Here is a 12,655-nt window from a genome sequence, read left to right on the forward strand (position 1 = left end):
CTGGGAGGGAAGTCGGGGGATCGAAGTAGCTGGTAAACTTCATTGTCTCTGCCGATTATCATCTTCTCACCGAGCACCTCATGCACTCGTGTAAAGGCGGGATGTGCTGTTACTATGTATTGCTAAAGTATTCATATAGTCGCTCATCTTCATACACAAATGGATTAAAAAGATTTGGGACCCACCGTTTAGCATTAATAATCGGTAAAAGAAACGTGTTACGATGCGAACACCAGACACTGCTCTCCACACACCAATCTTTACATTATGCAAAGCCTCTTCAGAGTACAGGCGGGATGGGGGGGGGGGGGGGGGGGGGGACTGAAGATCTCAGAAGTTAAGTCCCATAGTGCTCAGAGCCATTTGAACAAGTACAGGAGGAGATTTTCTGGTGCATAATGTCACACGTTCTATGGGTTCACATAACTTGCTGACCCAAGCCTCGTCAACAAATATATGTGAATCATGCGTAAGGGCGGAACTTGGTGAACAAATGTTCATGCATTGTCAAACTAAACCTAATACCAGAAATCGAGAAATTATACAGACACAACCAAGTGTACTTTCCTTTCCCTACACTTTTTGCTCTAGATGATTGCTTCCTCTATAAAAAAAAAAAGTTTTGCTTGCGAGAAACTAGAGGAAAGAAAGGTACACTCAGTAGTATTTATGCAATTCCTTGATTTCTGGTATTAGGTTTAGTCCGACAACGCACGAACATTTCTTCAGCAAATGACGTCCATAGCTAGGATTCACAAACAGTTTAATAGCACTTTACTTAGCTCACAAGTGTGCCTAGTAAAAAGATTTTTACTTCATTCCTGGACTTAACACAAGCTTTACATTTTCCTTTCGTAGAATCTGAAGATGGCTAATACAGATGGCTATTATTGTCTGAAACCGGTTATGACTATGTTGTAGAAGACGTGATTGCGTCAAAAGTAAATAAAAGAATTATAAATAAAAACCACGTTGTTACAGTGGCTGCTGAAGATTTGAAATAAGGCGAAACGCACATGGTAGAAATAAAACTTTTACTAAAGTCGCAAAAGAGGTACAGGGGTTGGGAAAAAATATGGAAGCACCTGGAGAAATATAAATGCAGACAGTGGCCAAGCCTGCAAGTGGATCTTTCGTATTTGACCAAGAAAGGCACCTGTGAAATCTCAATACATTGTAAGTGTTAGTCGTGGAGAGAACGGTGTTTCGTGTAGTTGTGAGGGTATTATGTCGCAGGTAAGTGAATTCGACCGTGGGCCAATTGTTCGTGCTGGTGTAGTGGGTGCTTCAGCAAAGAAGGTAGCCGAGGTGTCTGGGGCTTCAAGAGGCTCCTTATAGAAGATTTATAGCGTATAATAGGAAAGTGGGAAAACATCATCCGCTAAGTCACAAACTGAAAGAAAGTGTGTGTTGAGTGGTCGGGAGGGATGGTCATTTAAGGGGATTGTGACGAAAACTAAGAGGGCAACTGCTGCAAAAATCACTGCAGAACTGATGTTTGCACTCACGAAACCCGTCACTGCCGAAATAATCGCAAGGGAGCTCCAGGAGCAGGGTATTGTACAGTGAGCTGGAGTTCCAAAACCATTCACCAGTGATGCCAATGTGGGGCATAAGAAATGAAATGTGGCTATGGAGCAATGGAAGAAAGTCATTTGGTCGCATGAGTCTTGTTTCACACTGGATCCAATTCCTGACTGAGTTTACGTCGCAAGAGCGAAATATGGCAGGGGGTTCGGTGATGATTTGAGAATCGATCTCGTGGTATTTCATGGGTTCCATAGTTAACCTGTAAGATCGTATTCCTGCCAAAGGTTACATGACAATTTTGGCTGATCATGTCAATCGCATGCTACAATACTTGCTCCCAAGTGGAGATACTGTGTTCCAACACGATAGAGCCACAGTTCAGCGAGATCTCCTCATCCCATCATCCAGTTTTGTTGGCACGGGGATGAACTGCCGCATCGCCCCTGGCCATCACAGCCATAAAATCTCAATATTGTTGAGCCTTCGTGGTCTGGTTTGGAGACAAGCGTATTTTATTGCTATGGACCTCCAACAGCGTTACCTGAAATTGCCACTGTTTTGCACAAAGAATGGTACAGGATTCCCTTGAAAATCTTACAGTTTCTGTAGTTATCCATTGCGAGGCGAATGGAAGCTGATTTGGATGACAACGGTTTACCTACAACATATTAGGCATAGTAATGAGTTGTGTTTTTGGTCCACCCATATTTTTGTCCACACCCTATATGTAACTTGCGTTACTTGCGTAATTGTGACTGCAGAAACGAGGCATGAAAACAAATGTAGATAAAATGTAGCTTCAGAATTATCTATAAGGGTCGCTTCAAAAGTATAGTGTACAGCACTGCTTTTGGTACAGTTCAAGAACTGATGCAGCGATTTGTACAATTTTGTGTGTATATGCAAACTGAACCGAAGATGTGCTAACCATTACGCAAACTTGGTCCTGCACAGACTACCGTAGCACGCGTCACTCATCAATCCAAACTACCATTCACACCTCAGCCCACTGATAGTCCCCTTAAACCTCGAACAGCAGAGGCTGTGCAACAGTATTCAAAAATGTTCAAATGTGTGTGAAATCTTATGGGACGTAACTGCTAAGTTCATCAGTCCTTAAGCTTCCACACTACTTAAGCTAAATTACCCTAAGGACAAACACACACACCCATGCCCGAGGGGTCCGCAGCTCGTGGTCGTGCGGTAGCGTTCACGCTTCCCGCGCCCGGGTTCCCGGGTTCGATTCCCGGCGGGGTCGGGGATTTTCTCTGCCTAGTGATGACTGGGTGTTGTGTGATGTCGGTAGGTTTAAGTAGTTCTAAGTTCTAGGGGACTGATGACCATAGATGTTAAGACCCATAGTGCTTAGAGCCATTTTTTGAACCATGCCCGAGGCAGGACTCGAACCTCCGCCAGGTCTACCCACACAGTCCATGACTGCAGCGCCGAAGACCGCTCGGCTAATCTCACGCGGCTGCAACAGTATTGCACTAGCACCTCGGCATCGGACGAGATGGAAGATCCAGCCTGAAACCTAGGCATAGTTGCTTTAATAAAATGAAGCTATATGGTTCCAGAGACGATTTTAAGTCTCAAGCATCTGTGATGTATATATGTGGACTGAAGCAACGAACGAAAATTTGTACCAAGGCGAGGATTCGAATCCCATTTTTGGTATAAATTTTCATTATTCGCGCCAGTCCGCATTTAAACATCATAGATGTTTGAGATTCGAAAACGTCTCTGGAACCATATAGCTTCATTCGGTACAGTTATTTCAAGTTCTATTAGATGACCTGGGAGTCTTAGAGACAACTCGTAACTCACTGCAGTGTGATATTGCATCAAAATCCGAGGGCGACACATGGACGCATCTCCGTTAGCAGATACTAGTACATGCGGGGATTAAATTAAGCGTACTGAAGTAGTATTGAATTCTTATTTAAGGTAGACCATGGGTGGCATTTGAGCCCAATTTGATGGAAACTTAATCTTAATGTCTATATTTCAAATTAATTTCTAGTGACTAGGAGAGTATTCGTTTCTGAATTTAGTGGTCACTCGCAAGCACACGTTACCAGCTGTCTCACATACGGGTCGTTTGTGGACGTGCGCTTATTGTAATGTTTTAGTCCTGTTGCCGCATATGTTTTCTCTAATTGCTTCGCAAAGAAAACTTCACAAGGTGAGGAGTCAGAAAATAACAACCAAACCAGATTTAAATTTGTAGAAAGCCTTGAGTGCCAAAGAGAGTATGACACTATCACAACAGGTCGCAGGGTACACCAAATATTTACAAGCATCAAGAAGTAAACCCATCTGCATGCATGACTCACTGCCTGACAGGCAGTGACAGCGACACTGCTACACCAGACCATACTTTACTGGAGTGTCCAACCTACGAAGATTTACTGCCCCTAATAACTTTCATTGGTACATTAAGTGACATTTTTAGACACAAAGACAAATGGCATCTGGTGAACGAGGTAAGAAGTAAGGTATAAGTCTGAAAGGAAACAAAGGAAATGTTTAGAGTCTTAGAGAAACCCAATTGTAAGCTATAATGCTAAATCAAATAGTGTGAGGGACTCGATGAAAATCACCGAGGATTCATCGATGAATTCCTTTTGAGAAGATGAGAAGCAATGGATATGTATCCGACAGAGAGGTAGCTAGGGAAGAAACAGGAGAATGAAAACATTCAGGTGCCTTATGTACGTCTCCGAACTAGAACAGGCTGCGTCTGGTGTGGTGTGATGAATCCATTAGGTTTGGTTGTTTGTCTCCACTGGGAGTGCAGACGAGGGCGCCAGCTCTCCTGTAATCCCGTCTCAGGGCTGAAGCGGTGGGTTCACGACCGCGGTGGGTTCACGACTGTTTGAAGATAGTACGATATTTCTGGAATTACAAATCTAGTGATCTGGCATGCTGTCCGTGGCAGTCAGGGAATCACTCACATAGAAGCAAGCAATGGCAGTGAGAATCATGGATCTAGAATTCCGTCAAAAGGGCTTTCTGAATAATATAACTAAGACCAGTTTAGCGGTGGTAGTTTAGATAATAAATTAATACATTATCATGACTTAAGGGTTTTGGTATTTCACTTAACATTTATTATTTCTTAAATGTTCTATTTACTTTTTGATTAACCCTGAAAATATCTAACCATTTTTCATGATGCGCATTACGAAGTTGGTCGCGGTTCTCTACTGAAAAAAGAAACAGAAACAAAAGTAGTTAATCGTTGTTGACTTATATTAATAACATATTGATGTGAAAATAAGCTCCAGAAACGGAAAATATTGTTTAGCACACTTGTACCAGTGTCAATGTACTCGACGTAACGTGTACAAACAGCGGGCTGTATTTCATGACTAACGTAAAACATTGAAACAAACACAAAATTCGTTGATAATTGTTAACTTTTGTTCAAAACATAGTTTTTAAAGAGATATTGATCTGTACGTAACGTTGTGCACCTGAAAACATTGAATTGGAAATTCAGTGGGGAAAGTGACATCTAATACAGAAACTTAAAGTTTTGGGTTTAATTTGAATGAAAAATTGAAAATATTGATGTAATATGGCAGAAGAATTCATTGGAAATAGTACATTTTTTTAAAAAAAATTAATATTTTAAGTAACAGACCAGATAACGATATTTCAAAACGTGAGCACGATGTATCCACCCCCGTCTCCCCACAAAGCACCCGCTCCCTCCCTTGGTATTTCCAGGTTTATCTTCACTAACTGATAAAAAGGAGTAAATTACAAATCCTGATGTGAATATGAATAAAAGTTCCACAGAACTTTCTGTAGTAACGTCAAAATCCGACCTGCGTTGGCTTCCAGGTGGCGGGCGTCGAAATTGTAAGCAGTAATAAAGAAATAATACCTCAAGGGTGTGAGATTTCGATTTTAAGTTTAAAACATCCTATAACAGCGAAAAATTTCCATTTGCTTCTACTTTAAACAAGTCCACACACACACACACACACACACACACACACACACACATACACACACACACACACACACACACACACATATGTGGACCCGTTTTCAGAGGAAAAATAGAAAAAAAAATTCTTTTTGTTGAACGGTGCCAGCCGCCGCGCAGGTGAGCAAAGCGGCAGACATCTGAGTGCCCTCCAGTCTTTTCCAGGCAGTTCTTGTAGAGCGGCCGTTCCAGAGGAAGAGCGGATAAACGCCACCTGCCGGAACCAAAGGCGGGTCCGTGCGGCCGCAGCGAGCTTAATGGCGCGGAACATTTCGAACCGTATCCCGCGGGCGCTCTGCCCCGCCGCAACAAATATTATTTATGCACACAACCCTTGCGAAACGACAGTCCGCCTAAAAGCACTACACGGCGCCCGCAGCGATATTCTTTTATCAAGGGGTGATCTGAGACGAGATGTTGCCGAGAGGACGGCTTACGTATCGACGCCCCGCAAGCCCTCCGGCGCAGTTTGCTTTTACAGCTGAAAGCTCTGACGCGCCGGCGCCATCTCTGTGTAGTGAGCGTATAGAGCCACGGCATTTACAAGCGCCCCGCCCGTTTACACACCGGCCGTGTGCGTCGAGTCTGTAGCACGCTGTCTTGTTATCCCAGGAAACGATTGCGCGTCTTAACCCCCTTCTGACAGTGAAAATAGATCATTGAAATACCCTGAAGTAATCCAACCACAACCAGAATTGAAGAATTATGTGCTGGAAACATTTTGCGTCCATTCACTATTTAAATGTGGCTGTAATCAATCACACTCTACTAAAACACACACATTGTTAAAATCATGCAATTTAATACTAAAACGATTTCATTAATCAACACACCATGTTTTCTACGAAATTTTGAGTATCACTAAATCTTCCCTACTACTCCTGAGAATTATTATTATTATTGTTTACAATGAGAAAAATGATAGGTTTGAACCAAAAATAACTTATTTTTCCATCATAAAAGTACCAACCAAAGACGTTTAAGTTGTGCATAGTCGAGAAATGTTTCACACCTACTAACTGCCGGCCGCGGTGGTCTAAGTCCGGCTTTCGCCGCCGTACATTGCGGACGTGTTGTTGTTTGCGCCTGCGGAGCAAGCGCGCTCGCTGTTGTTTACATTTCCGCGGCCGTCACTTACGTGTCGCTTACGTGCATTAGAACCATGGCCAACCGTTTTAGAAAATCAACATTACGATTCACCTTCTGCAACGACTACGCACGACCAAAGGCCTTCCTACGCGACGTTGCTAAGATCCCAGCTTCCGACATCTTGGGCATCCATTTGTCCATATTAAGCAGTACGGTGTACGTCAAAGTCGTCAGTGACGCGGTATGTGAAAGAATACTTCGTGACACCAACCATGGATTACGCTTTTGCCACGCCGACGGCAATGTCGGAGCGGTCACTGTCGACCACGCCGGCTTAGGAATGCGCACCATACGAGTTTTCGAACTCCCGTTCGAGCTCCCGGCGGAAGACGTTATCGCGGCTTTCCGCCCATATGGCACTGTACACGGCCACACTGCCGAACGCTGGGCGGAATTCCAAACGTACCCCGTTCTTAACGGTGTACGGCAGATCACCATCGATCTCCATCGCCACGTGCCATCTTACCTGCAAATTAGCGGGTGCCGCGCGGTTGTCATATACGACGGCCAACCCAAGACCTGTTCCGGGTGCGGCAAAGAAGGCCACCTCAGATCTGAGTGTCTTCAGCGACGAATCACCCAATTGTCAGCCGCTACCGTGGCACCTCCGGCTCCGACGACGGTTTTACCGATCACCTACACCTCGGCGCTCTCTTCTCCTGCCACCGGCCGCCGCCTGTCGGACCATGTACCGATGACTCTTCCAGCTGCTACGAATACCGCCGGGGCCGACACGTCGCGCTCAAAGCCTGACGCTCCTCCGGCGCCACTACCAACAGCGACGACTTCCGACCCCCGTCCGCCCGACCATATGGACGCCCCTTCATTTGACGTTCCCGCGACGACCTTCATCTCAGAGCGACGCGACTCCCTTCCGTCTTCCGACACGGAGGGACGAACCCGCAAACAACGTTCATCTAAGAGGCGCAAGAGGAGGCGCCATACGGTCTCGGAACGAGACGGATCACCTCCCCCTGATGCTCCAGGGATCGTCCGACCAGACGAGGCCTCGGAGAACCTATACGACGATACGAATGAGGACAACATGGCGCCAACTGTGGCTGTGTCGATGCCTACTCTACTGGCTCGCCCAGGTGCTCCTGAACCAATGGACTCCACAGTTGCGACTGCCGCCGAGACGTCCACCGCTCCTACGACCGAAGTGGACCGTACGACCATCACAACGACAGCGCCTTCAATGGTGTAGAGTGAGGACGTCGATGAGGACCCGGACCATACATTGGGGACAGAGTTACCCCAGACGGAAGCATCGTTACGCCGCTGATAACGTTGTCAGGTGCCGTACGGCACGACTCGCAGTTACCTCGCCCCTCTTCATCCTCCGCCGGTGGAGTTCCCCTCCACGGCGGGGTACGGCTCCAAACCTACCGAATAGTGACGGTCAACACTAACACCATTTGCTCACCCGTGAAACTTCAACTGCTGCGAGAGATGACATGGGCGTCGGACGTCGATATCGCACTACTACAGGAAGTACACTTGGCCACACTTCCAGACGTCGCGGGATATAACACTTATCCTTCTCCTGGTGACCACCTGGGACGGGGCGTAGCCATCTACGCCAGGGAAGGCATTCCAGTGACCGATATCACATACCTTCCATCTGCCAGAGGCATGGCCGTCATCGTCATGGGGACGCGTATCGTCAACATTTACGCTCCGTCAGGCTCCACCCGCAGACGCGACAAGGCACTCTTCTATTCCGAAGAAATCGCTCCTTTGTTTCTTGGGCGCTGCGACCATTACTTGCTTGGGGGTGATTTTAATTGTGTCTTGCACCCCAAAGATCAAGTGCCCCACTACAACACCTGTCAAGAACTGCGTCTTGTCGTCCGCGATCTGTTGCTCCGCGACACTTGGGAAGTTCGGCACGGCGACGCGCCTGGATATACTTACCAGACGAGTCACTCCGCGAGCCGCCTTGATAGGATTTACGTCTCTCGGGAACTCACACCTGCAGTCCAAGGTGCAGAACTTTGGCCCCTGGCCTTTTCGGACCACTGTGCCTACATGTGCAACATTCTCTTCCCCAAGCATGTGGTCTGGCGTAGTCGTGCACCGTGGAAGCTAAACACCACCCACCTTCATGATCCCGAATGTCTTCAACGTGTTACCGAGGCATGGGCCACCTGTGAACGTCGCTTACCTACATACTGCACGACCTTGACCTGGTGGCTGGAATGTGCCAAACCTGCCATTCGACGTACTTTGATTCAATATGGACGCAGCTACTTCCTAGTAGCTGCGTGGCGCCGGCACACTACCGACTATTTCTACGCCGTTCTCCGCGACCTGGACGCCCAACCGCCCACCCCCGACACCCAGAGGGAACGCAGCAGGATTAAGGCGCAAATTATAACGTTGACACGCCGTAGACTGCAGGTGACTTTAGTGCGAACCAGATGTCAAGATTCTGCGGAACAAGAACATCCCACCATGCATCATATCGCCTCCGATAGGAAACATCGACGACAACAACTCATCACCGAGATCAACACCTGTCACGGCCAGCACGTCACTTGCCAAGCTGAAATCGTCAGCGCCTTTGTCGACCACTACCGCACAATGTACCAGGACGAGACTACCGACAACCACGCTGAGGAGTCTGTGTTACCACACGTAACTCGCACCCTCATGAACGACGAAGCGGACGAGATGATGGAGCCAATTACGCTTGACGAAGTCCATGATGCAATCAAACAAGGCGCTCTGAATAAGTCGCCTGGTGTCGACGGATTGCCGATAGAATTTTATCGCGCTTTCCTCACACTAATGGCGTCACGGTGGAGAACGATGTTTCATGAACTGCTGACGTTGGGGAACGCCGTACAGCCGTCCTTCGTCACGGGAATTGTTATACCCATCCACAAACCGACACCAGGTGTGACGACAGCACATTACCGCCCCCTGACTCTGCTTAACGCAGACTATAAAATTTTTACACGCCTACTGGCAACGCGATGCCGCAAGGTCCTGCCTAGCATTCTATCCCCGGAACAGACAACTCCGGGCGGCTCAGTTAATATACAAACGGCCACAGGAGAATGTCGCGATTTAATTGCACTGGCAGCGGCGTGCAGACTCCGCGCCGCAGTGGTTGCCATTGATTTTGACAGCGCATTCGACCAAGTGCGGCATCCTTTTCTGTTCTCAGTGATGAACGGCATGGGTTTTCCACCAGCCTTTATCGACGTGATCCCGCGCCTGTACGGCACTGCCGAATCGCTGATTCAGGTTAATGGCCGTGTGGCGGGACCAGTGCCGATCCGGCGTTCCGTACGGCAAGGCTGCCCACTTTCGACCCTACTCTATGCCATAAGCCTGGAGCCACTCATTGGGAGTCTGACGAGCCACCTTTCTGGTCTCACTTTGCGACAGCACAGTTTTCGATGTCGTGCGTACGCGGACGACCTCCTCCTCTTGATCCGCTCACGGAGTGAAACACACACGGTACTTGATTTGATATCAACGTACGGCACTGCAGCGGGCAGTACCACGAATGTGGCTAAATCCGCGGCTATGCCCATTGGACGCGGCCTCTCACACGACGACTTAGCACCTCTCCCGTGTGTACAAAAACTACGATACCTTGGTATCATTTTCACCTCCACCGTGCGCCGCTCCGCTGCCTTCAATTTTCGGCGTGCACTCCAAACTATCCGCACGACAGTGCGACAAAATCTTCTCCGACGACTCGATTCTTTACAACGTGTCCAATACCTCAATCAACATGTGGCGTCCAGAATGGTCCACATCGCACAGGTCCTACCGCTGCCATCAACAATTGGACGCAGCTTCCAGGCTGCCTTCGGATACCTCCTTACGGCCGGTACGCTCTTTAAGGTCCGTTACGACACGCTCACCCTTCCCACGCGAGCGGGAGGCCTCGGCCTTGTCAATGTGCGACTCCGAGCGGCGTCCTTGTACATGTCCACCATGCACAAGCAGTGGCACGGGGGCACCCCTCTTACGCGCAGGTTGCTGGAAATTCTTGTGCCCGCGACCATAACACCACCAGTACCAGTCGGACACATCAAGCACCATCTGACGCACATTTCTGATTTCATCGTCGACTTCAGTTATGCTCACACACACTTACCGACCACCCGTTCTCCTCGACCTAAAGATTTTTACACCCCACTGCTTCGTTCCATCTCCAGCAACAATATCGAACTCAGACATCCGCCCAAGCGGTGGCCCACGGTTTGGCGTCATATCCACCAGCCTTTTCTTCCCTCCAACGTCCGGGCAACATGGTACCAAGTCGCAAATGAAAAGTTCGCCACAAATCATCGCCTTCACGCCATCGGACTAAAGGACTCACCACTTTGTCCCATTTGCCACCTCGTGGATGACGATGTCCATCAACTGACTTGTGCTGCCACCGGTGACGTCTGGAAACTAGCCCGACAGTTCGTTGCCTGTTACCTCCGCGTTCCGCCGGACTCGATTGACCCATGGACTTTTATCCATCCTGAGAATACTTATTTCCCCGCCGCCAAAAATCATGCGATTGTATGTGTCAAGGGATGGACGATTACCTACATGTATAACGATGGCGACAAATCACGCCTTGATTTCTGGCAGTACTTACAAACCGCCCACAGTCAAGTCGAACACCGACCGCGCTACCGCGCCTTCTCCGCCAATTACCTACATGCGATCTTTACGTCACCCCCGCTCAGTTGGATGGTTCCACACGCCAACAACACTTCCGCCCCCCCTGCTGACATCTGAGACGCCCCGCGCTACTTTCTATATTGTAACCCACAAATGGTTGAAATGGCTCTGAGCACTATGGGACTCAACTGCTGAGGTCATTAGTCCCCTAGAACTTAGAACTAGTTAAACCCAACTAACCTAAGGACATCACAAACATCCATGCCCGAGGCAGGATTCGAACCTGCGACCGTAGCGGTCTTGCGGTTCCAGACTGCAGCGCCTTTAACCGCACGGCCACTTCGGCCGGCTTGTAATCCACAGTGGAGTAGGCGCATGGACACGCGCCTCTTTTCTTTTATGCCATATACCAGAACACCCTGGTTTTTCCCTCACTCCACTGTATATTGCTTCACATCTCTTAGCTTCCATCAGTCTTATTATTCTTTTTTTCCTACACCTTGTTCATAAAAACAAAAAAAAATTGCTCGCCTTGTACGAGTATAATGTCTTATGTTATTTTCGCTGGAAGGATGGCATTTCTGTTGTATTTCAGTTTGTACCAATAAAGATCTTTTGTTAATTTCCCTGTTCCTGGTAAAAAAAATAATAATCCTGATAATAAAATAAAAATAAATATAAAAGCTATTTTCAGGGAGTGATTCAGGGACGGGAGGGGGAGACATCGCGGCCAGGCCTCGGGTTCCGACCCCTGCCCGCCTTGTCTCCACCTACTCATAACTGAACACTCTTAACTAAGTTAAAAAAAATAAAATGAAAAAAAAAAAACAAAAAAATAAATAAAAAAGGGGGTAGCGTCTAAAAAAATAATAAATAAAAAAACCAAAAATAAAAAAAACGAAAAAAACAAGGAAAAAAAAGCGGTTCAGGCGCTCAGTCCGGAACCGCGCGACTGCTACGGTCGCAGGTTCGAATCCTGCCTCGGGCATGGATGTGTGTGATGTCCTTAGGTTAGTTAGGTTTAAGTAGTTCTAAGTTCTAGGGGACTGATTACCAGAGATGTTAAGTCCCATAGTGCTCAGAGCCATTTGAACCATTTTGAACCTACTAACTTTGGGAAACTAATAACAAGTATTGTAGCATGAATGCAAGTAAATCAATGATAAATAGACGAACAGCGAAACAATTACATCCTGAGAGGTAATTCTTTACTTATGGGTTAGGTACATTTAAATTGATGACCCTAGCTTCGTCATAAATAACGTAGTTCTGAAACTTCCTGGCAGATTAAAACTGTGTGCCCCGACCGGGACTCGAACTCGGGATCTCCTGCTT

General features: G+C 47.4%; 1 protein-coding gene across 1 annotated transcript in view; it reads left to right on the plus strand.

Moving 5' to 3' along the window:
* Positions 1 to 12,655, plus strand: part of LOC124776951 (neurotrimin-like) — a 1,187,890-nt gene that overhangs the window by 177,122 nt on the left and 998,113 nt on the right. The gene's annotated exons all lie outside the window — the stretch shown is intronic.

The sequence above is a fragment of the Schistocerca piceifrons genome, chromosome 1 (assembly GCF_021461385.2).
Source record: "Schistocerca piceifrons isolate TAMUIC-IGC-003096 chromosome 1, iqSchPice1.1, whole genome shotgun sequence".
Lineage (NCBI taxonomy): Eukaryota > Metazoa > Arthropoda > Insecta > Orthoptera > Acrididae > Schistocerca > Schistocerca piceifrons.